Source organism: Hemiscyllium ocellatum, chromosome 8 (assembly GCF_020745735.1).
Source record: "Hemiscyllium ocellatum isolate sHemOce1 chromosome 8, sHemOce1.pat.X.cur, whole genome shotgun sequence".
Classification (NCBI taxonomy): domain Eukaryota; kingdom Metazoa; phylum Chordata; class Chondrichthyes; order Orectolobiformes; family Hemiscylliidae; genus Hemiscyllium; species Hemiscyllium ocellatum.
The window spans coordinates 61,057,432-61,083,408 of NC_083408.1; positions in this window are offsets into that span (position 1 = coordinate 61,057,432).

A 25,977-nucleotide genomic window follows, 5' to 3' on the forward strand; every position below is an offset into this window, starting at 1 on the left:
TTCACTTCGATTGACAAAACCCTAGCCAGAGAAACAATAGCCAACCTACTGGACATACAGAACAGAAAACAGGAGGCGGAACCTATCAACAAAGATGGCATACTTAAACTACTGGACTTGTGCCTCACTACACACTTTACATTCAACAATCAGATATACGAACAAATCAACGGAACACCCATGGGATCACCAATCTCGGGACTCATAGCAGAGGCAGTTATGCAAAGGTTAGAACAAACAGCCCTACCACAAATTCAACCCAAACTCTGGGTCAGATATGTCGATGACACGTTTGTAATCATCAAAAACACGGAAATAGAAAAAACACACCGGATCATCAATGCCACACTCACAGGAATCCGATTCACGAGAGAAGAAGAAAAGGATAGCTAACTCCCATTCCTAGACGTGAAAGTACAGAGAACACCGAACGGAGAATTCACCACAAGGGTACACAGGAAAACAACACATACAGACCAAGTCCAAACTATGAAAGTAACCACCCCAACACACACAAACGATGCTGCATCAGGACACTATTCAAAAGAGCCACAACACACTGCAGTACACCAGAACTGCGAAAAGAGGAAGAGGAACACCTATACAAGGTATTCGCCAAAAACGGATACCCGCGCAACTTTATCAACAGATGCCTAAGAGATAGACCACGGAACGAGGACATGCCACAACCAAAAGGACTAGCCACACTACCATACATCAGGAGCATTTCAGAACTGACAGCCAGACTACTGCGACCCTTAGGACTCATAACGGCACAAAAACCAACAGCCACGCTCAGACAACAACTTATTAGAACAAAGGAGCCAATACCCAACATGAGCAAGACTAATGTAGTTTACAAAATACCATGCAAGGACTGCACAAAACACTATATAGGACAAACAGGAAGACAGCTAACAATCCGCATACATGAACATCAACTAGCCACGAAACGACACGACCAGTTATCCCTAGTAGCCGCACACTCAGACCACAAGCAACATGAATTCGACTGGGAAAACACTACTATCATAGGGCAAGCCAGACAGAGAACAGCCAGGGAATTCCTAGAGGCATGGCATTCATCCACAAACTCCATCAACAAACACATCGACCTGGACCCAATATACCAACCACTACAGCGGACAGCTGAAACTGACACCCGGAAGCGGCAAGGACAGACCACTATAAATACCGGAAGAAACATCAAAGAAGCGCTTCGCAGGAGGCTCCAGAGCACTGATGATGTCTCCTAGCCAGGGGACGAAACGTTTGCAACAAAAACTTCCAGCTCGGCGAACAGAACCACAACAACGAGCACCCGAGCTACAAATCTTCGCACAAACCTTGAATTCAAAGTAATATTATCCGGTCAAATATTGAAATGGACTCAGGCAACTAAAACAGCTACATGTCTCTGGAAAGGATTGGACCAAGATTGTGTCATGAACTTTGGGACTTCAACCTGGGCAGGAATGGATGATACACTTATTGGTTGTAGGACCAGCTCAGCACTGTCACAGATGGTGTTAAGTGTTGATGTGGCAACTGGGAGTGATGCCTTAATCTTGAAGCAACCTGAGAGGGAGAAGTGAAGGCATAAACACTAGGGAAGTCAAAGAACAAATTCCCTTCCTACAGTGGATGGCTCAATTGGACCCTTGGGAGCTCTTTTCCTATGGCTTTATTTTTCATGGCATATGGCATCCAAGTTTAAATGGTCATGCCCCTGACAGTCTCAGAGGGAGATGACCATCGTGAAGCTGTTAGTGTTCCCAGACTGTGAGGTGGGGCGGCGGTTGTTGGTGGCCTCTTATCACTGAGCACACCAAACGAATCAAGGTCCACATATATTGAAACTGCCAAGTAACAAGCACTTTGTATTCAATTCAGTCTTGGATGGAAGACTGTGGCAAGGAGCCACCTCAACATGGCTCCTGATTATATTTTCATCACTGATTCTCACTCCATCTCCCGATCCCTGCCTGGCACACTGGGAATATAATGACAAATGTACATTTTTGTAATGCAAGTCACTTTTTTTTTGAAGAAATAAAGCCTGTTCTCAAGTTAGCAATGAATTGGAACAAACCTTGCTGAAATTAAAGTGATTTGTCAAGTGACATGGCAGTTAAGATTTAACACCTTAACACCTGATTGGCAGTCACTTGATAACACATTTTTAAGTGGAGAGTAGCATTGCAATTGATTGTTGTAAAATATCTGCCCTACAGCCATCTGTTGCTAAGTGGCTGTTTCAGTTCTATTAAGAAACCATCAGACAAAGTGAACTTCTCACCAAATTGCTTTGCCCAACTCTTATTCTTATTGATGGGTAAAAGTAGCAATAGAATTAAAAGTGTATTAATAACCTTTCCAAATAGTGTAGCTATCCCTCTGATCTTCTGCATTATTTGCACTACTTTCTGCCCAGTTTGTGAATCTTAGATTCCCTACAGTGTGGAAACAGGCCCTTCGGCCCAACAAGTCCACACCGACCTTCCAAAGAGTAACCCATGCAGACCCATTCCCCAACTTTATTATCCTGTATTTGCCCCTGACTAATGCACCTAATTTACACATCCCTGAACATTATGGGTGATTTAACATGGCCAATTCACCTAACCTGCACCTCTTTAGGTTGTGGGAGGAAACCGGAGCACCTGGAGAAAACCCGCGTAGACACGGGGAGAATGTGCAAGCTCCACACAGACAGTCGAACCTGATCTCTGGTGCTGTGAGGCAGCTGTGCTAACCACTGAGCCATGATGCCACCCCACGGTGTTTGGATAAAGATGGGTAATCATTATCTCAGTTTCAATTTCAGTCAAAGCCCTTACTAATTTGGCAAAAATGTGCAAGTTAATTTACAAATGTTTTCATATGGAAAATTGTTAGTTTTCTTCTAAAAAGAAACAGCAAGGTAAAATAAAGACTTGCATTTCTATCACTTATTACAGCCTCAGGATGCTTCAAAGTGTTTTATAGGTAAGTATTTTTAAAGTGTATTTTCCAAACTGCAACAATGGGAGCACTTGAAAAACATTTTGTTGGTCATAAAATAGTTTGATTTGTTCATTGTGGTGAAAAGTGTGATTTCATTTTAAGTATAGCTACTGTTATGAAATACTCAAAAGATCCTTATCTAACAGTGGCCTGACAGTATTATAGACGTACTTGAGGAGATTTGTTCATTTTGGCCATGCAGTATTACTTCCATGGTTGTCACCTGATGAAGGAGCGACGCTCCGAAAGCTAGTGTGCTTCCAATTAAACCTGCTGGACTATAACCTGGTGTCATGTGATTTTTAACTTTGTCCATCCGTTTAAGGTGTTATGCTTTGCTTTAAAGGTGCTAACCTCTTATAATGCAGGGTCCACTGCTGAAATGTGCAGCACTCAGTGGGTAAATTGTTGGCTGTTTGTTGCATTAGGAGCAATACCTATGTGTTAATTCCACACTGTGATCTCCACATCCATTTCCGGGTCTTGTTTGGATTTCACTCCAAATATTTGACTGAAAAAGATTTAATGTGACAGCTGCATTGATATTTGAAAGTGATAACAATTTAGAAATAGGTAATTTCCATCAATTCACGCTTTCCCTTCAGACGTTCTCACTCAACCTTCTTACCTCCACTTTATGATTGACATATCCATTCCTTCTTAGCCCCATCTCTTTTCCTCCCATCTTTCCAGTCTCAATGAAATAGCTGCAGGCATATGTTTTTCTGTTCGGTTCCAATAAATGGCTGCTCCCTGAGAACAAGGTTCAAATTCTTCATTGTTAACTCACCAATCATTGATCTAGAAACCTGAAAATGTGATAGATGACAAAATCACTGATCAGAAGTGTCTTTTTTTTAATAAGAATGATATATGAAAAATGGCTGGTGGATGATTTGTATTAGTGGAAATTATAAGTAATAGTCATCGGAGAGATGATATTTTGAAGTGCTCCTACAGGAGTATTCTAATTGTCTTTTTTAAGTCTCAATTTTCATTGCTTCTGCTCATACATATTCCTCATAGACTTGGCGCAATCAATGGATTTCTGACATTAGTGGCTGTATCAGCACTGATTGAGAGGAGTCTTCTGAAATATGATGTGCAATCAGGTCTTTCAGATGATGAAAATTAGGCTATTGACCTTATTCTCAGAACCAGAAAAGGATTTACAATCAAATGTAACAGCTGAAACTTTTTAGTGAATGTATTGATTGGAAAGGGTATGCCTGCCAAGCTAACTTCCTCTTTCAATCTTAATTCACATATAATAGAAATGTCAACTCTCAGAATAAAATCTATCCCACAACCTTACTAATTTTAAGAGTGACAGAATTTGATTCTGTACTACCTTTGGTCTTGAGCTATAGGTCCTACAAAATGGTCCACAAAATGGACATTTTGTCTAATTCTGGAATGACCCAAGTTGGATATTATTTTGATAATGGTGTTAGCTTGGTCATTCAGAAAAAAATTAATTGGATGTCAAAGCATAATTCTGATATAACATCTGTGCTGACAATTTTGAGCTCACTGTTCATGTTAAGATTGTCTCTAAGAAGAAAAAAAGACATTTTAAAAAAAGAGTTGTGAGTTACTATAGGAATAAATGAAATAATTTGGAAGTGAGCAATGTTACTTATTGCCCACACACTCTTTCTATCTCTCACCTTACTTTGAGAACTTCCCTCCCATTTTTCCTGCATCAAGTTTCTCTTTCTTAGTGTCCCTCTTTCATTTCCTCCCTTGACCCTCCTTTTCCCTTGCCTCTCTTTCCATCTTCCTTCAGTTTCAATGGCTCAGTTTGAGCCAGTTTGCCTGCATTGGCTGTGCTGCGTTCCTCTCTTCTGATCTCTCTACGCTGTATGCTTCAGCTCTTCTAATCACATTTCCTATTCTCGCTGCTCTTCAACAATAGATTTCATCTCAACCTGGGATTGGAAGAGGTGAAAAAGCCTGAATGGGGGAGACATAATCTGTGTTTTGTTCCTCCTCCAACCATTACTCACTTTCAAGAGACTAACCTGTGCTTCCTGTGTTTGCGCCACACCATGGAAGAACTGTCATGTAATGTTGTTTGGGAGAAGCTGTGGGAATGGGGGATGGTTCAGCATTTCCTGAAGCTTTGCCCCAATCCTCATCTTTGCTTTCCTATCGTCTGCTTGTGAGATCTTGGTGGCAATGCTGAAAGTGGTCATAGCTTATTTTCCTAGTTCCATCTCGGCCGTGATAGTTTTGGCTGCCTAACAGATGGGAGTCTACATTAGAGTGGTGCTGGAAAAGCACAGCTGGTCAGGCAGCATCTGACACAGGTGGAGTAAATTAGATTAGATTACTTACAGTGTGGAAACAGGTCCTTTGGCCCAACTAGTCCACACCGACCCGCCGAAGTCCAACCCACCCAGACCCATTCCCCTACATTTACCCCTTCACCTAACACTAAGGGCAATTTAGCATGGCCAATTCACCTAACCTGCACATTTTTGTGACTATGGGAGGAAACTGCAAACTCCACACAGAAAGTTGCCTGAGGCGGGAATTGAACCTGGGTCCCTGATGCTGTGAGGCAGCAGTGCTAACCACTGTGCCACCATGCCACATGGGTAAATTTCAAAGTCGAAGCTTGAATGTTGCCTCCATTAGAATCAATAGATGTAAGCTAATCATAAAATAAATATTTTGTACCTATTTTTGGGCCTTATCTAAATTTTCTTCTGGGAGATTTGTAATATAAATCTTTTTGCACTAACTGTGACAAGCTGCTGAATGGTATATGAATCATTTGGAGGTAATCTACACAGAACTTGAAGTGGAACGAGTGATGGCAAATGTCATCTTTGTCAAGAGGTTGGCTGGTGATAGCTGTGCTGACAGATGGAGAGCCATCAGTCAGAGAGTGCAGGTGGGTCTGAGGGCCAACATTACTCAATGCTCAGTGTTCACTGAGACATGAGCAATGGTTGGGGTCAGTCCTAGTTACTTAAATAGTTGTCAGATAACAGAAGTTCTCTTGATTATTGAAACATGAATGAGATCTTCCGTCCTCCAGTGGTCAATCATTCACATTTAATCTGTCGTTGATGGGAAATTATACAGAGATAGGAAGTTTTGTGGTGAGTAACTCACTTACTACATTCTCACTTACTAATTTCAATTACCGACAAAGTACAAATCAAGAGTTTAATGAAATACCATATACCATCATGTAAAGTCAAATGTATTAGACTATTTTTAGATTAGATTCACTACAGTGTGGAAACAGGCCCTTCGGCCCAACCATTTCACACTGACCCTCTGAAGAGTAACCGACCCAGACCCATTTCCCTCTGGCTAATGCACCTAACACTATGGACATTTCATCTGACCTGTACATCTTTGGATTGTGTTACCCTGTGAGGTAGCAGCGCTTACCACCGAGTCACCGTACCACCCAATTTAAGTTCATTTAAAGGTTCAATTTATAGGGTCGACTTATATACAGACACTAGTTTTGAGGAGCTGAAATTCATGCTGCAATTCAAAATACTATATTATTCGCAGAAGTCGATTTGATAGCACCACTAATCCCGGGTAAAGAAGAAAAACACAATGAATTACGGTAAAGGTAATAACCAGATAAAAGCAAGAGAAACATGAATGAATTGCTAGTAGCAAAGTTTATTTATACATACTGGTACAAAAACCTAACGTCAAAGATTCATTGAAATCCTGCAAAATCACACTGTTCAAAATTGTATAGTGGCACACTTAAAATGAAGCATTTATTAAATTCTGAAGATGCAAGTGTCTTGAACTTTCCCACCAAATTCTTCCGTTTCCCTCCCATTTATCCTCATACATAATGAACCTCAGCAACATTAACAAATTTGTCAAAGAATTAAAGATATATATAGTTAATATACCTCACTTTTATTCAGATGTAATGGCACAATTAAAATTATTAACTTTTAAACAATATTAACATTGAATGTGTAGTGAACAAAGTGCAAGAAATACCGATAGACTTAGTCCTGGTCTGAATGAATGAATGAACGAATCAAAAATTGTTGCAGTAAACCAAGTGGGCTAAAGGAGAGTTATGAACGAATAAATGAATGAATAGAGACACAACACAGTAAACAAAGAGCAATGAGTAGAGTTATCAGTGTGAATGAATGAATGAATGCAATTTTGTTTAGGTGGGTTAATGGGAACATTCAGTTTCCTTTGTAAGAGATTTATAATGCGATATAGTAGGGTCGACTTTTACACAAGATATAGTGAAAGCACAAGATTTTCTGGCCAAAAATAAGGCGCCAACTTTTACATGAGATTGACATTTACATGAGTGTATACAGGACTCTCCAATTGCCTGAATAAGTATAACTCCCAACAATACCTCAAGAACCTCCTGATATCTGCCTCAAAGAACACCATCACATGACAGCTGACAAAGCACTCCCATTGACACAGAACCTCAAAGTAAGACACACATTTGTTCATATGCCCATCTGAAATCCCATATCCTGAAGAATAATTCTTTCCACACATGATAAACTGACTACAGTCCCACATTTTGATGATGTGGAGGAAACGATGTCAGATGAGCGTGGACAAAGTTAAAAATCACACAGATCCAGGATCCTTGGAGCCACTACCTCTTTTCAGGAGATGGCAGGCAGGCTAGGGCAGGGCATTGCATTCTAATGATCTGTTGAAGGAAGGATAGCTGGACCACTCTGAAACCCTGGTCCCTCATCAGGTTATAGTCCAACATGTTAATTTGGAAGCACTAGCTTTTGGAGATCTGCTCCTTCATCAGGTAACTATGGAACAGGATCATAAGACACAGAATTTACAGCTATAAGTTAACTTTGTCCATATTTTGATGGCACACCTGCTAGCTGACTACATCACTCACCAACCACAGCCGGGTAACTCACCCAAGTGATGAAGCCCCACGTTTTATCCTTTCGTGGAAAATCTGACCAACTCTCAAGTGCTTGACAACAGGCCATGAAAGATGTCATCAGTGGCTGAGAAACATTATGAACAACTCAAATTGTGACTGAGATCATCACCCACAAACTGTGAGATCCCATTCCCGGAGACATCAGAACCAGCTGAGGCCAAAGAATCGATTGTTAAACTTCTGAGTAAACTTGCTGGTCATATGAATGATCAAAAAAACTCTCAGGGAGTTCAACAGCATCCAGAACAAAGCTTTGGTTTGGCGCCATGAACTTAAAGGTTGATTAGTATTTTTACTGGGATTCAAGGCACTTTGAATAAATGTCTAAATTATGAATTCAATCAGAATATTTGACCTTCTTTGTAATTCCTGTGTAAGTTCCTGATCTCATTACACAAAGTACAGATGCAGAGGAACATGAAAATGCGACAGTCAGAAAATTCAGTCTTTCTTTAAGATTGCCTCTATCCACAAATTATTGAAATATATGCAATCTGAGTGCTTTTATTTCTTTTCCCCAGCAACACTTAATTACTACATCTTTTTATTTTAAAGAATTGCAGAAGTTGTTGTAATATCCATGATAAAGATATGCAGTTACATTTATGTAGCATAAACTTTGTTGATTCATGTTGTGCAACCAAGTTAGAACAACAGTAAAAATTATTCAAATTTAATTAAAAGGAATCAATGTCACAATAATTGCTATTGGCTTTTCAATTTACCTTAAGTTAAATTTCCAGATTCACCACTTCTTCAGCTTGTCTTTTGTTTCCTCTTGCTCCTGGTATATAGTAGTTATACTATTGGATTCAGTTTACTAGATGATCAAAGTCACAAAAATCTGAAACTATTCATCTCGGAGCTTTAATGGAGCTATTGAACTATTCCCACACTACATAAGAAGTATTTAACTGGCAGATAGGTACCTTGAAAATCCTAAGGCCATGAAGAGTACCACATAAATGTAACTCTTCTTACTTTTAATTCTGATTTGGAGATGCCGGTGTTAGACTGGGGTGTACAAAGTTAAAATTCACACAACACCAGGTTATAGTCCAACAGGTTTAATTGGAAGCTAGTGTGCTTCCAATTAAACCTGTTGGACTATAACCTGGTGTTGTGTGATTTTTAACTTTGTACTTTTAATTCAATTTAGATACATACCCAGTTTTAAATTCTTTTATGTCACGATTGAATACCAATTGAAAAGATTATTTCAGAGCTGAAAATGTGTTGCTGGAAAAGCGCAGCAGGTCAGGCAGCATCCACGGAACAGGAAATTTGATGTTTCAGGCATAAGCCCTTCATCAGGATTATTTCAGATACATGTAAAGTTTCACACTGATTATTTTATAGATCCATTGGAGTCAATTGTTGCTCACACCCTGGACTGCTTATTCCCCAATGTGAGCAACAGTAAATAGGAGCGGAAATCCATTTCACTGGGTCTCTGATCCCTTATATACAAGTAATATCTAGTGCCCCTCATGTAGGTTGAATTTCATTCTCACTTTTTCCTGTCAGCAAATGAAAACTACCAGATGCAACGGTTGCCAAAAGAGCTGATTCTGTGCATTGAGTTGGCCAGCTTGAATGCAACAGACAACAAGACAAGGAAAAGGTCTATTAATATGGCTGGCCTTATTTGCCAGTAATGTTCCTAGCTTTAATTCAGAGCACAAGGCTTTTTTTTTTCTGAGAGAATTGCCTGGATCAGAAGTGTGATCAGGCAGAAAAATAAACTGACTCAACCATTCTAGTACTCTGGACAAACCCCATTTATCCAGAGTGGAAATAAGGGTATGATCATGTTGGGATCCATTATTAAGGTTAGGTAGTGTAAGAAACTTTATTGTTAGGTAGTGCTCACGTAAGGTAGTATTAGCAAGTCTGGAACTTGTTAGCTTCACTAGACAACAGTAAGCCATTATGTTACACTAAGAACAGACTGAAAAGCTGATGGCATAGCCTGAAGAGGCCCCAGGGAGGGTGAGAGATAACAGGACATTGGAGCCGTGTCTAGATGCACGTAGCTCAAACTGAGGTAATAGGACGTTATCAGGTGAGAACCAATGACATACAAAAATTCTGCATTTTACCAAATAAGGATGTAACTCTGGAATCTGAGAGAACAAAAGGATAGACAAATTAAAAAATAGTCAGAACGCCTTCTCCAGTGAGCTAGACACCTCACTGTACTGTGTACGATTCTCTCTCATTAAACCTGTTTATACTTTTAATCAGACCCGGTGTCTCTCTCCTCCAAACGAACACGGGGACAGAGGATCTGTCCCAACAATCAGGATGGTTACATGGGAAAGGGAAGGACAGGAATATCAGTTCTGCACAATGCTTTTCAGAAATAATTCTTTGTACCATGAAGTCTGCAGCATACAGTGAGAGCATGCTTCTTTAAGGAAAATGGGATGCAGGTCAGTAACAGAAAAACACATTTACCTTTAGTTGTTCCTATTCAGTTTGCTACAGTATTTTGCTTTAGGTGAGTAAGGAACATGATTCAACTTGTGAAACACAATTTAGTTATTTGCTATGATGCACTGAATTAAATCAATAGGTGTAGAACTGGGAATCTCATTATGAGCTCAAATATTGATTCTTAAAATTTGAAAGACTGAGAAAGCTGAATTATATAGTTAAGATCAGATGAGAATCTTTGTAGGAGTTCACTGCTGACTCTAGGTTTTCTTTTGGTCTTGAGAGAACAAATATTTACTATGCTTTAATATGAGGTCATCAAAGGAATTCCAATAAAACAAACTTTTTAAAAGCAGTGGTAATTATTTTGAAGCTGTTTTTAATGAAAAAAGACACAGCAGTATCAAAACTGCCCCTTATGTTGCAAATTATTTTGTAATTTATTTCAGAGATAAATTCCAAACAATGTAACAACTCATTATTTCCCTTTCAAAGAATTCAAGCTATTTATTACTTGTCATACAAATCTTTGCCAATAAGCACAGAGAAAACCTGCCTCAAAATGCTGAACCAGGCAAATTTGTAAGGAAGTAACAATTTAATTTGTTCCATCCTGACAAATAAGCGAGCTACTTATAAAAGCAACGGAAATGTGTACTGCATTAGGTTAATTTAAAACAAATTGAAATATAGCTTTGATCTCATCCCATGTTTTGATTTAGAAGAAAACTCAATATGTTTCCCTTATTTTGAATAAAAAGCCCCTCCTCCTTTGTAATATTATTTTCACACGCTGATAAATGTCTCACTTGGTGACCAATATACTGGTTCCAGCTGCTATTGAACAAAGATGTCCTTGTCATCAACTGCTGCATTATAAGCCTGATAATGTAATTATATCTACAATCGATAGTATTTCTCTTTACAAAAGGTTATTGTAATCAGTTGGAGAGTACACCATGCACTACCCAGAATACGTTGATTCATTCAAAGCAGTTATCTATTAACTTCAGGGATAATATTCTGAAAAATTAAAATGATTTCCTCCATGTTATACACCTGATTGCATTCCATTGACATTTTTCATATGTTTTGATTTCAGTTACTTCTTTGTTTTTTGCAGTTGTGCTCTGTCCTTCCAACACAGCTCTATGATCAATGGTCGAGGCATGTGTTTCCATATCATCTTTGCTTTATCTGAACTTGATTCCTCTGCAGTATGCATCACCCAAATTACTTAAGCAGATGTTCAGAATGTTCTTTCTCTCTCCTGTGACTACAAGCATAATGCTGGTCAGTAGTGATGTTTTCCACAAACAATGTCTTACTATACATATTGCTTTGAAGTACTAGTTTAACAGAATATTCTTACATTGCAAGGGCCTAAACTCCATCAAAAAAGAAATATGGGGAGGTGATGGCCTCATCGTACCATGGGAACCCGTGTTTAAATCCTGTTATGGCAGAGAGTAGAATTTGAATTCAATAAAAATCTGGAACTGAGAACCTAATGATAACCATGAAACCTTGTAGATTGTTGATTCATCCGGTTCACTAATGTCCTTGCCAGTACACAATGTTGTGTAAAGTGCAACATATGAAGGCAGTTCCAAAGGCATGGTTCATGTGTACTGAAGGTTAAGCTATAGAGCTGGTGGCTGGAACTGTATTGTCATAATTTTAAGGTTCTCAGGGTGATCCAAAACATCAGGAATCTTAGCATTTAGTCTGCTAAGTACTACATAGCCCAACATGGGTGTGTTAACTGTGAATGTTTTGGTACATTAATTCCCTTTCCTATCATATTTAGTGTACCAATGTGGCTTTCATTCTATGCATGCTGCATGCATTGGTGTGTTTTGAGTGACAGGATTATCAGCTGCTACACAAAGGACAGTTTTTAGTTCCTACAACCATCTTTTGGTTTGTTTATTTGGTTCAAAAGCAGGTGGTATTGAAGACTGTTGCAGTATGAAGGCATTGTGACTGCTCCCAATATACCAGACAAGGACCTGTATGATTGCACGTGTATGGTTTCACATCAGTTAGATGCTTAGAGAGTGAAAGTCCATTTCACTGATATACAGCTCCCACAAAACAATGTGCATTTGGTCAATGGCAGCCTGCACCAGAGCGAACCTGAAACCATGTGCTCAATTCACACACATGAGTATAATAATAGGTACTCACCTGTCACTGAGTGGATGGTGTCAGTGATCTACCTCACACAACTGTAAACAGCAAGTTGTGAATATCTCCAACTATAGTCTAGCTGGAGGCAGATGGATAAAAGTTAACATTCACCCCAAATTGCTTCTTGCTATGGTTCAACTAAAGAATTACTCCTTGAGCACTCTGAGTGTACATGGTTACCTGTTGAGAGCCCTTGTCCTCCTCCTCTTCCCTTTGTCAACAGCTTCTGAACGGTCATCCTGTGTCAAGGGGAATGAGTTATAAGATGCCTTTTATTAAGTAACTGTTTGTGGAGAACCTTGCTATCAGCAAAATCTCCTAAGCTGCTGCCATACGCTTCCTGTCGACTAATGAGGGGACCTGACAAATTAAACATAATAATGTAGAATGAGGTAGACTTAGTTAACATCCTAATGATGCGTGCAGATTTATCTAATGCTGATCATAATGTGATGAAGTTAAACATAATGGCTGGGATTTTATGAGGACTGTAAGGGCAGGAATAATGGCAGATGGGGTGAATTAATTAGACAGGAGCTGGAATTTCAATTTCCCAAAGGCAGGTTGAGTTGCGGAGATTAGGACAAGGGCGTGGAATTGAGTCAGGCCTTGCGCTATCCCGTGGCAATTCCTACTTGAAATACATTTATGCATTGTGAATGCTCATTATCAAAAAAACATAATGTAATTATGTTTTCCTTCAAGATTACATAAATGATGCATGACAAACTTGTGTCACTGATCTGCAAGCATTTAAAGGGGGCATGCACCAGTCACTTTTTGGCATTAGTGCCTGAGGTTGGCAGTTTCCTTTGTTGAGTGAAGATGGGGAGGTGGGGCGTGGTTGAGGGGAGAAGGAACACAGCAACTTATTGATTTGATTCCCTATAATGTGGAAACAGCCCCTTTGGCCCAACAAGTCCACACCAATCCTCTGAAGAGTAACCCACCCAAATCCATTTCCCTCTGACTAATGCACCAATTCACCTGACCTGCATATCTTTGGACTGTGCAAGGAAACCCATACAGACATGGGGAGAATGTAAGACTCCACAGTGGCAGTCACCCAAGGCTGGAATTGAACCCAGGTCCCTGGTGCTATGATGAGGCAGTGCTAACTACTGAACCACCAGTGAGCATGGAGTGATTTTAGGAAAATTAAAGATGCATAAACTGCAATTTTCAAAAGCTATTTCAAACAGGAACTATGCCTTTAGATTTAAAAATTGTGCATATTGTCCTATTATTTAAGAAAGGTGACAGAGAGATACCAAGAGTTGTGAACCAGTTGGCCTAATATCTGTTGTCATAAAAGTATCAGTGAATACAATTACAGACAGAGTGACTGGCTAGTCAGAGTGCTGTGGGGCTTTGAAAAGGGTAGATCATGTTTAACGTCTTTCAGTAAATCTTTGAAAATGTCTCTAGAATAATGATTGAATTGAACAAAATTAATAGCATGTGTATGAACATTATCTTGTTACAGTCTGCACAGAGACTAATAGATTTAAAATCCGAATGTCAAACTTAAAGTAATTGCACAACAAAATTTCAAGTTTTTAAGACATTTACTGTACACACAATCTAAAAGAAATATGGATTGAACACTATTTGTGTGGATATATTGTATTCTAAAACACAGAAAATGTCTCCCATTTAACTAATCATTGGTCTTCACAGATGTACGTGACTCTATCCCTTCAGTGAAAACTTCCTTCTCCTGGAATCAGTCCTAAATGGTTCTTAGCGTCTTCTTCTTTTTCTATCTGAATGACTTCTACTCCTTGACTGACTTTTATGGTGTGGATTAACTTGAAGATCCATCCTTTCAGCTGCAATACTTTTCATTTCTTGCAGGAAAACAATTAGCTTTCTTTGCACAAAACCATGTTAATTCTGCCTGAGATTACTCTTTTCTCCTATGATCTTTGTTTTAAATTCTTCCTTCCCTTTGCATTATGATTTTCTTCGGATGATTTTTGTAGCTTCTAATTTGGCAATGAATACAAAGGATTTGTTCAGTTCTTAACCATTTCCTCATTTATCACTGAGACATGTTACTGAACCTTTTAATCTTGCACTCATCAGAATAGGTACAAGAATGCCAAGTTTCAACTGATCGCTGCTGAATCAAAAGATGCAGATTTATTGTCAAGTAGACTGACTAGCTGAGGCTTTACCATAAAAAAGTAGTGGGGAATAGTGGACTCAGAAAGCTTATTTATAATAACATTTTCAATTTCACAGGGGTGGCTGTCACCGACTATGTGAGCTTTTGTTGTCCATTCCTGATTGTCTTTACAATGCTAATGGTGAACCTCTTTTTTCTCCATGTGCTATGACATTATTAAGAAAGAGTTTGGTTGAGTGACCGTGAAGAGGCAGTGATATAGTTCCAAAACAAAGCGCAGTGTTAGTTGGATGGAAAATTGGAGGATGTTTTTCCCTTGCATATGCTACTCTTGTCCTTCTAGATGGCAGAGGTTGTGGATTTGGAAGTACTATCAAGGTGAGCTGTTGCTTTGATTCTTGTAGATGGTACATACTTTGCATCAATAGTAGATAGAATTAAGATAAAATGTGGTAGATGGGGGTGCCGATGAAATGGACTGCTTTGAACTGAATTGTGTTGAGTTTCTTCAACGTTGTTGGAGATACATGCATTTAAATAAGTTGAAAAATTCTATTATACCTCTCACTTGTGTTGTGTTCATGTTGGACAGGTTTTGCAGAGTCAGTTGTTGTTTTACTTATCACTGAATTTCCTACCTCTGACCTGCACTTTAGACGACTAGTATTTTTTTTCCTGTTCAAATCGAAACAATGCACAGGTTGGAACATATTTATTTTGTTTCCAGAGGACCCCATGTATGAATGTATATTTGGCTCCTTAATAGTTTCCTCAACTCACACTTTAAGGGACCACTGCTCACTTTAGCTATTATTTTCCTTTTCCTGCACATAGAGAAGCCTTTACTGTTTGTTTTTATTGTCTAGTTTTGTTTTCTCAGAATCCAATTTCTCCCTCTTTTTCATTTTCTTCAGCCATCCTTTGCAAAATTTCAAAAGCTTGCTCAATCTTTTCAGCATTGTACACCTTTTCTTTCAATTTAATAACTCGCTTCAGTTCCTCAGTTGTGATTGGTGATTCCTTCTGGTAGAATTTTTGTTCCTCAGCTGAATATTTCTTTGTCAGGAGTTACAAAATATTTCCTTAAAAGTCTTCCTCTGTTGTCTGCCATCTAATCTTGTAGTGCATTCACTGCCACAACTCCTTGGGATTGTGCACTGGATATTAAGCCCCACTTTCCTGGAGTCATCGAAAGTGGAAACAAAATCAAACCTTCCAATTACCTGATTTACTTGCCTGATGAACACAGGTCAAAAGAAAATATTCACCCCAGTTTCTGCACTTGACAAAGAAATGACTTTAATCTGAAAAACATTGTCTCGAACCAATGCCAGTAATTAAAACACCAATTGCTAACCTGTAATTTGCCATACCTAAACTGTACACCATTTAAATTTCCCCTTCCCAAGTACAGATAAACAAACAAAGACATGAAGATTAAAGATGGAAAAGGAAAAACGAAATCATTGAAACATAGTTCAACAGCATGAGTCAGCATCATAGCTATTGATGACTTACTTTCTTTTGTTTTGTTGCAATTTCGTTTAGTGCTTTGCTATTGATGCAAGGTTGTTTTCACATCAGTGTTCAATTTTTCACTCACTGATTGAAAATTTGTCCTTCCAGTATAATTGAATGCATTCATTCCTTCTTCAACAACAGATTTTCAGAGAAAGTTAAGTGGAAACCAGCCAGCTGTTACCAGAGACATTGTAGTCCATCCACACAAAAGAGAAAGACAGAGTGAAAGCGATTTTTGGTGCTTTCTCTTTGCAATCCAGGCATTTCTGCTGCACTGACACCAGGCATGACATGGTAACTTGGTAAGGAGCTAATAAAAAGGTTGTAAATATAAACTCCAAAAGCAAAGTTTTGGAAGACCACCATAAAGACAATCAGAAACAAAAACAGAAATTGCTGGAAGAGCTCAGCAGGTTTGGCAACATCTATGGAGACGAATCAGCATTAACGGTTCAGGTCGAGTGATCCTTCCTCAGAGACCCTCAATAATACAGAAAACATTTACATATCAGAACAGGCAAGTGATAAATCTAAACTAAATGGAAAATCATACAATAATGAGATTTATATGGTTTGTTAAACCAAGTAAATATAGACACACACAAGATCTTCAATTATTCAATTCTTAAACTTTTAAGCAGGGACTTATTTTTGTTTAAATAGCTTTCACAACTATTCTAATGTACACCTATATTCATTCTTAATGTATATGAAGCCATCTTGGAAAATAAATGATGTAATAGAATTTTACAAGGAAAAAATGATAATGAAAAACAACCAGAATTCAGATCATGTGAGCAGGATCCCCGACTCATTCTGGTTTGGAGGATGCAAAAGAGAGAGAGAGAGTGAGAGCAGCACCTATGCTTTCCTATGACAATCGTTGCTGAATCTTTACAATGAATCTATTTGGTATGTAATCCTATAATATAAGTTTAAATAAACAGAACCTACATTTAATTTAATACTTTTGCTGTGCAATTGGTCAGTTTGTGTTAAGCAAACATTAAACTACACATACTGTAAATTTATCATCAACATGAGTGCTCTCATTGTCCAAGTGCTGTTTTATCGTTCCTTGCATGATCTTGATCTTGTTGTTCAATAACATCAGCTTCTGTTTCTATAACTATCACATGTACATTTGGTGATTTTCAGATTCTTGAACTAGCTTAAGATCAAGCCTGACATCAATATGATGCATGCCTGTGACCTGGTGTTAGAGTTTGAGGACTCATTACCATTACCACAGCTACAGGCGTCAATGAATGCTCAGATAGTTGATTAAGTTTGTTCAGAAGCAAAAGTTTAGATATGATGCATTAGATAAACAAAGAAGGGTATATAGCACATGACAATTGAGATATCACAAGACAGTAAGCTGCTGGCACAATGTGTATCAATCTCATTCAAGGCTCTGGAGGCTGCGTCCTGCTCTTCAGCCAAGGTGTTACAGAGTTCTTCCTTAGATCTTCCTTCTCTTCTAGTCCACCTTTCATCTGAAGAAGATAGCTTCTAGGTGAGGACTGCCCTTTATGTTTGAGCACGTATTAATGTATCCTATTTTCAAGGGCTGGTAGTTTACACTGTGTCAATCAACTATTTGAATTCTTCTGACCAATAGACAGGGGACAACTGCCCATGAGGTCAGAATAACTATTTCCTGCTTGCCCACCTTCAGCTGAAGGTTAGCTTTCATTGTTCTTTGGAACAAAACTGTTATTTACCTTATCACTGCTTTGATAATAGAGTGACTGAAAGTGCCATATGGTGCTTTGACATCAGTTTATGGAACAAATGGCCTCGATTGTCGTCTTCCTTTTGTCTTTTTTATTAGAAATTGTTTATGTTTGGGGATAGCAGTTCAGTGCTCTGACAGCAATAAGATAAGATCTCATGCTGCCCAGTGAACTCCAGTCCCAACAGTGAAGTTTTACCATGAATTAACACTGTTTACTTTATTCTTGTATGCCATCTGGATACAATCAGCTTTCCCACAGACATACTACTTTGACTGGAAATGGGAGTATTTAAATATTTGGTGGCTACCACAGCAATAGTAGCATCCAAATTTCTGACCCTGAGACTGGGAGATCAGATGCCATGGCCTGGAAAGTGGTGGACCACTTCAGCTGACACAAGGGAGTAACTTCTTTGCAACCTCCTCCGTAACCATCTCTTTCTGGTGTTCCCATTTACTGTGTCTAATTGAAAGTTTCCTTTTGGTTGAAATTATTATTTTTGCTCACAGGCTTTCCCTTAATGATGTTGCTCTGTTTGTCACCCAGAACTGTGTCCGTAAGGTCAATTTCTAAGTGCATACCATGCTCACATTGCTGCAAGTGATTCTGACAATCAAGAAAGCAGTCTTACATGGCAGTTAAATTGTGGATGCTGCAAATCAGAAACAAGAGCAGAAAAGCTCAGCAGGTCTGGCAGCATCATTGAAGAGAAATCTGAGTTAACTGTTCTGAGGAAGGGTCACCAGATCCAAAACCTTAACTCTGATTTCTCTTTGCAGATGCTGCCAGACCTGCTGAGCTTTTTCAGCAACTTCTGCTTTAGTTTCTGATTTGGCAATTGTTTTGTTTCGCAGGAGTTAACTCCAGATGCAACTGTGTTCTTACTCATGGCAAAATATGAACCGAGAATCTCATGCATTTTCAAACAATCCATTGTACTGGGGTCTCATGGGCAATAATAGTTAACACCATGTCAAAAGTATTTGGCCACAACATCGGGAGGAACACATTTAGTTCATCCTATTTTATTTGCTTAAACTCAAATTTGCTATCTTTCTTTCATTATTACACCGGTTCTTGTTGCTAAGGTTAAATTTTCCCATTATCCCTAAATATGCCCTCAGTGTTTTTTCTTCCTGATGACTTTTTTTCTAATTAACTTTCGGCAATCCAAAAGTCTTTCACAATATTCTTCCATCTGTACTTTAATAAATGAGAAGCAAAGAAGATAAAAATCATCATCTTTCTGATACAAGTTGTGCTGGTAAAGATCAACATTTGAACTCACATCAGGCAGTCATCGGAGGATCAGAAGAACTAGGACAAGGCATAAGCAAATCAGTCCCTTGATCCTGCTCTGCCAGTGCTGATCTCATCTCAATCACAACTACACTTTCCTGCCTACGATCTGTAACCCTTTGACTTATTACGAATTGAAAATCTGTCTATCGCCTCCTTAAATTTACTCAATGTCCCAGCATAACCACACTCTGCGGTAGTGAATTCTACAGATTCATGACCCATTGAGAGAAATAATTTCTCTTTATACTAGTTTTATATTTGCTACCCTTTATTTGAAAAGTTCTCATTAAGTAATTTTATTTACACCTCCCAACAGAGAAGGCGGCCTAGAGTTCAGTATAGCAAAATGTTCAGATCTTGCAGTCTGTGACAAAGTGATTATAGAAACTTTGACAGGGGGCATTTTCTATCAGAGATTCAATTTGGGATCGGCAGAAGTTTGGAACTCTACTCTGTAAAGATGAAATGATGCAATAGCAAACATTACTTTTAAATCTGAAATTGGTAGAGTATTGTAAATGAAAGATATTAATTCATGGGGCAAAGACAAGTAAATAGAATTAGATTACAACTCTCATTGAGTTGAAGGACAACTAGGCTAAATTGCCATCCCCTGATCTTAAATACATAAATGTACTTTAAAGTACCAAAATACAAATACACTTTATTTTTAGTACAGTGGCAGTTAATAATGACTATAGTGTTGAAGATACTGAGGAAACTCAATGAAATTGCTTCTTGTTGTGTGAGAATTCTATCTGGGCTTCTCCCCACTTGTCTGCTGCAGTTCTGACATGCATAACAGCAAGAGAAACTCAAAAGATATTAACTCCTTCTATTTTACTTTGGTTCAGTACAATGTATAAAGGTGGTTAATTACTTTGTTGTCCCATTGCAGCCATGTAGTATTGGATCTCTTTGTCAGCTTTGGAAAGAAAACCATTATACTGACCCGCAAAAATATTTTGTCCCTGCTTTAGGGTGCTAAAATAAACTTGCAGTCTATTGTCCTTTTGTAATTGTAGCTTGCAGTAATATAAGAAATAAGTAAACATTTCTTATAAAAGTCTAGACAAGTTAATAGTGTTAAAATCAATATAGATATATTAAAGGTACCGTGTTATCCTGAGGGCTATTTGGGAACATTATCTTACAGTGGAACACATGAGAGGAATCTATTGCTTTGCAATGATGACAACATTTTGTTCTTGGGCTGCGGGTAAAGCTACCAAGCCTGCTTTTACTCTTCAACTAAAGCTGCCTCCAGAAATTATTCCTGTGCCTTTTTTCTTGACTCGCTGCAGGTTTCCGCCAATGCTATTACTTCTGTAACATTACTGAGTAGAAATTTAAAGAATCTGACCAGCAGTAATATTGATGGTACATGTCAAATTATCATGTGCATCTTAGGCGGGAATTTGAATTGGAATATTTTATAATATTATTGCTTTCATCCCTTTTAGGTTGCAGGTCATTTGGTTGGAAATGTTGGCAATGAATTAAGTCTGCTGAGTTTTTGGTATTCCTTAACAGGATGTGATAGGCATGAACAGGTAGGATGTGCTAGGGTGGCGGCAGTTTCAATTATTTTTGTAGCCCTAGAAGAAAAGTAGGGCAAAATTTCATAGTTATCTGAGTGACACAGCCTGCAGTGAGATTTGTGGTGAAACTGGACAAGAAAACCAGCAAGAATATCGGGAGCAACTCACTGCATCTTTAATGCTTTTGGCCCAGTGGGTGCAGTCAGTTTCTTGATAAGCAGTGATGAATTGCCAATTAAGGGGGATTATGCTTATTAAATGCCTTATTAATGGCACAAATCACCTCATAGTTATTCGGCTTCCTATTTTAGCAAATACGCTAAACAAGCAACACATTGAGAATTCTACGAGGGTACCTGGCAACTTCAGCTCTCTGCTGACTGAAAGCCGCCTCTCTGTTGTTCAACACTAAGCAGTATGTCACAGCATGATCCATGGGCATCAATTTCATGCACCCCTCATCAACAGACATTGGTGTCCATCACTTGCCAATTGCAGGCCATGTAGGAAGCACAGACTTGCATTGCAGGCCATACTGGCAATGACCATTGAAAAGCTGTCACAAGGGCACCTTCTAGACATGGGCAGGCACTCAACACATGGATTGGACTAGGCTGTATCATGGGTTGCTTGCTTGCTCTCTTAGTGCTTAATCATTTAGCACCGATTTGCACTTTCACAATGTCCATGCCTTGCCTTCCACCACCACATTGTGTCTATCAGCATGTTTGCACTCTAGTCTGAACCAAAGGCTGTTAGTCCTACCTTACTGAGGTGCTGTTTAGCACAGGGAGAAAGCCAGGCTATCTGTCGTGATTATTAGGAGGAATTCTTTTAGGGGTGGCTGGTGGGGAAGGGCATCTTGCTGCATGGCTCACTGAGACATCAATGTAACACCCACAGCATGTACCGGCTGCCTGTGCAGCAGATACACTGCAGAGGTATTCAACCAAATGGCCAGGTTGGTAACTGGATGGGGGTTAGTCCCAGGCCAGTGAAAGAGAAACTGCTTTCTGTCTGGGGATCCCCTGACTGTCAATCAATGGCTCAATCTATACTTAGTCCAGAGGCTTGCCCATGGTCAGTCACCTGCTTGGGCCGAGCATGGTTCACAATTCTGTCCAACTACAGGGAATGGGCAACAAAGAGTCCTGTGGTGTCAGCAACAACATTCAGGGGAATTGTACATCATCAGTCAGACAGATGAAAACACACTGGTCAGGGCTCTGGTCAGCCATATCTAGAGTCTGCTCAAAGTTGGTCCTGAGATATTTCAGAATGGTGCAAACTATAAGGGCAGCCTGGGGATGTCACTACCAAAAGGGGGTGGGAGAGTCAAGGATGTTGGCTGGCCAGAGAGGAAAGCTGAGGTATTAGTAGAGACAAGATTAAGGATAATGATGAGGGTATCTCAGTGTTCATTGTAAGCCATAGGTAGCGAGGCATTCACAGAGACTACCATTGTGGCCTCCACAGTAGGCCTGTAGAGGTGCAGTGAGGGCATCATTAAGGTGTACTGCTGCAGCTCAGGGGGCAGGGAGGACAGTTGGAGCTGAAGTCCAATGTGGTGGGACTCCACATGAGGGGGAGCAGGTGGAAATGGGCTATCGGTGTACAGTAAATAAAAGGAAGTGTACCTAGCAACCAGGATGGGCCTGTTGCTGACAGTGTCCAGTGTGAACTAGGTTTGCTGTCATCACTTCTCAGTCTCTAAACGTGAAACCTGTATCTGTTGGACATGTAACATCGAAGGGAAAAATACATAAAACGACCATTTATAGACTCCAGCTACATATAAATTGCAATTATTTCATTGTCCATTTGCTATGCGTGCAAACTGAAAGTGCTCAGGGGTGCCATTGACTGCATACGTGACACTGAGAGGGGCATGTCACAGCAAAAGGAAGGGTTGCAGTCTATTAATATTCAGATGATCCATAAATACATTTACCCACTATCCTGGCAGCTGACATAACTTGTACATTCTGGAGCACTGTTGTTTACAAGGTATATTTGAGGGTTTAGGTGAATTAGGTGGTGACAAGGGCGACCCATGGTGATCATAGCTTGTGGGGCCATTGTTATTGATATGCGTCTCAGATATATTTTCATCTATACTCCAAGCAGGATTGTAGTAATATTAGGGTGGCTGACAATATGATTCCTCTCCCTGAACTAGTCTTCAGTTGACCCCGATACATTGTCCTACATAATTCTAGTGGGCTATGCTCTGTATATTTGAAGCAGGCAAACGGGGGGGTGATAGATGCTGAGGAGCTGGGAAAATGTGAGCCATCTTCTGAGGACGACACTGGAGAGGAGGAAGGGCTCCTTGTGAATAATAACATGAAGCTGTATTGGGTGCTACAAGCCAGATAGGGTCTGATAGACACCCAGTTCTAGTACATGAAAGCTGGGAGCAGAGGACCATCATGGAATAGAAAGTAATTGTTACTCATGGTGCCAAAATTTGGTTTGGATTGTGGGGGGGGGGGAACTGCTGACTCAATTGATTTTGCTGGTGTTGCTTTTTGGTCACTGTTCATGAAAGGTCATGTTTGGAATTATCTGATTGCTTATCTGTATGTGATATTCCCCTACTGCACCATGGCAAGATTTGGCTGGTCATTGTGCAGTGGGATGCATTTGTGGTGACCTAGGGAGGACGATCAGATGGAATGAGGCTTGTGAGGGATTGGGCCAGGAATTGGATATAAGGGAAGCCAAGGGGCGGGGCAATAAGTTAATAAGGCACGTTTGGTAAGATTTGGTAAAAGGTCTTGTTGGGTCGCATGGTGAGAATTCTTCCTAAATACTCACTGCAACTCAAATGTAGCCATAAGATTCAGTCTAGTAAAAAATGAGGTCTGCAGATGCTGGAGATCACAGCTGCAAATGTGTTGCTGGTCAAAGCACAGCAGGCCAGGCAGCATCTCAGGAATAGAGAATTCGACGTTTCGAGCATAAGCCCTTCATCAGGAAGGGCTTATGCTCGAAACGTCGAATTCTCTATTCCTGAGATGCTGCCTGGCCTGCTGTGCTTTGATCAGCAACACATTTGCAGATAAGATTCAGTCTAGTATATTTTCAAATATATTTCCAATTTTCGTCAATTGATTGGCAAGCATGTAACTGTAAGATATTTATCTTTGCAGTAATTCAAGCCACAATTACTCTTCAAAACGATTGCCCAGTACTGCCACAGATAAGCACTTTGGAACTTCATTCAAAACATACTTTGGGAAGACAATGATAACCAGTCAAGGCATGATCCAGGCTGCAGAGGAGGAATGACTTGAAAATCTCTTTGCAGGTGATATATTTGCTTTTGACGTCACTCAGATGTTTGTAACCTTCAAAGCCAGAAGTAATTCACTCAAGCGGGGCTCTCTTATGATGACGGAAACAGATTAAAAGTCATAAAACAGGAAAGTAATGAGAACTTAATATCTCATACAAGCTTCAAGCAGATTGATTTGACCATGAAATGCAGGCTGCAATGTTACAAAAGGGAATGCTTAAAGGAATGGAGCTGGTGCAGTCAGCTTGGCTTGCACACTGCAGGAAAACGATGGATTTTTGTGCTATCTGTTCACTTTTGTTGAAATGAATGAGTTGAACTTGAAACCAATATGTCCTTAAAGTAACTTACAAATATTGATCCTCCCTTCTAATTTATACCATTGGGAGAATAGTGTGATTTTGAAAATGCTGCTTTTTGCTGTCATGCCAAGTTTAAATTGTTTCTTAACAAAGACCTTGTGCACACTCATCAGCTGTTGTAATGGCAGAACAATGTACTTCACTGTTTCATAATTAATGAAAAATTGAATTTTTTTTCTCTCTGGGACACAAGTTCTCAGAATCTGTAGTTTGTGTTCCAATTCAATTCTTTCAATTCATTTCTCTTCTTTGTTAAAATTGAGCTTGAAAATGAAACAGAACCAAACAAACCAAGGGGGAGCACAGAGAGTTGAATAATCTATAAGGTGAATACTCGAATGTTATTAAAAGATATGAATAATTATCAGTGTGGTGGTTTTGCTCCTTCTTCACTGTCCAAGCAGTAAACTGTTGGCTGTATCACCAGCAATTGAAAGAACCCACTGGTTATTTTTTCCCCTTTGAAAACATAAATACCTATAAGCTTTTAAATTCTAAGGCTCTTGCAACAAAACCTTGAACTCTATTAATTATTTTTAACAGCCTCATCATCTGGTTGCCTAAGATATTGCCACCAAATTTGTACCCAGAAATCTTTCTATACTGCACCTCCTTTTCCCACAGCATTGTTGTTGCATTCAAGAATTGACTTCAAAATTTCGTTTCAGGTAATAAATTTACTTTTGACCTCACTTAGTTTTTTCTCAGCCTTTGATGCCAAAAGTAATTCACTTTAAATGAAATCCTTTTGTTGAGAGGGATACAGATTAAAAGTCATAAAACCGGAGACAAAGGAGACCTCAGTATTTAATATAAGCCACAAGAAGATTTATTCTGCTATTGGGAGCATGCGAGGAGCACTGCTACGAAAAGGAGGCTTGTTAAAGTGCTGTTCCTGCAGTCTGTTAGTGCTGCACTCTGCTAAAAATCTATACGTGAGAAACAACCCTGCAGTTTTGGGATTTCAGGTGTTAAACGCTCTGATAAGCTTCCAAAATGGCAGGCAGGAAATGCCTGCTCATTTTGACCTGGAAATGCTCCCCTCTGACCAATTAGACTGGATTCTCTGTGGGAGTGCCAGAATTACAATAGAAAAAATTAAATTCAAATCCTGACCATGTGGGAGGACATGTTTCCAATTTCTGTTATGAGGATAGTTTGAAGAAATTGGGACTTCCCTTTTCAGGGAGAAGAAAACTAAGAGGGCTCTGAATGGAGGATTTCAAAACTGTGAGCAGGCTGAATAGGTTAGAGAAGGAGAAACTGTTCAGCTCATAAATAGAATAAGATGTGTAGGTTAGGTGCGTTAGTCAGGGGTAAATGTAGAGTAATAAGGCAACGAAATGGGTTTAGGTGGAATACGCTTCATAAGGTCGGTGTGAAGTTGTTGGGCCAAAGGGCCTGTTTCCACACTGTAGGGATTCTAATTTCTAAAATTCTAAGTAGACAGGAGCAAGAAGGCATGGATTTACAGTGATTCGCAGAAGA